The sequence below is a fragment of the Anneissia japonica genome, unplaced genomic scaffold (assembly GCF_011630105.1).
Source record: "Anneissia japonica isolate Jap-2015-1 unplaced genomic scaffold, ASM1163010v1 scaffold188086_len1673_cov117, whole genome shotgun sequence".
Classification (NCBI taxonomy): Eukaryota; Metazoa; Echinodermata; class Crinoidea; order Comatulida; family Comatulidae; genus Anneissia; species Anneissia japonica.
Genome location: NW_022732180.1, coordinates 1 through 810, shown reverse-complemented (window position 1 = coordinate 810; position 810 = coordinate 1). Strand labels below are relative to the sequence as shown.

Genomic DNA, 810 nt, shown 5'->3' with positions numbered 1-810 from the left:
CATATGGACCCTAAAAAACAACCATACACAATTTGACATATCTTGGTGCATTCTAAAACGTTCATCCTAATACTCTCCTAGCTCAAATAAATAACCACTAGACCACGTTCGGCCTCTTAATATCATATATAATATACGACAGTGTTTCTAGCCGTATTTCCAGATTTATCTGGCCGAACGCCCTCTCGAGGCATAGCATTGTGTAATACAATGTTCCCGACGGGTATTTGGACCTGTTCAGTCACGAAGCCTTCGTGGTCTAGTGGTTATGACGCTCGCCTTGTTAGCGAGAGGTCGCAGGTTCGAATCCCGTCGGAGGCATTTTATTACACAATGATTTTTTATAGGACTTTACTCGTTGAAAAGCTATAGTGTAGCCTACGATGTTCCATCATGTCCTTATTAACCACTGTATATGTACCTTTGATGATTTATATTATATTTATTCAACAGTGTTAACGGCTAACTTCCTTCAATATCATATATAATATACGACAGTATTTCTTAGCCGTATTACCAGATTTATCTGGCCGAACGCCCTCTTGAGGCATAGCATTGTGTAATACAATGTTCCCGACGGGTATTTGGACCTGTTCAACCACGAAGCCTTCGTGGTCTAGTGGTTATGACGCTCGCCTTGTCAGCGAGAGGTCGCAGGTTCGAATCCCGTCGGAGGCATTTTATTACACAATGATTTTTTATAGGAATTTTTCGTTGAAAAGCTATAGGGTAGCCTACGATGTTCCATCATGTCCTCATTAAACACCGTATATGTACCTTTGATGATTTATACTATATATATATATATAT

At 39.9% G+C, this 810-nt stretch overlaps 1 non-coding gene across 1 annotated transcript; it reads left to right on the top strand.

Moving 5' to 3' along the window:
- Positions 1-605: 605 nt before the first annotated feature.
- Trnat-ugu lies at positions 606-678 on the top strand. The gene has a single exon. It is a non-coding gene; the product is annotated as a tRNA-Thr (tRNA).
- The last annotated feature ends 132 nt before the right edge of the window (positions 679-810 follow it).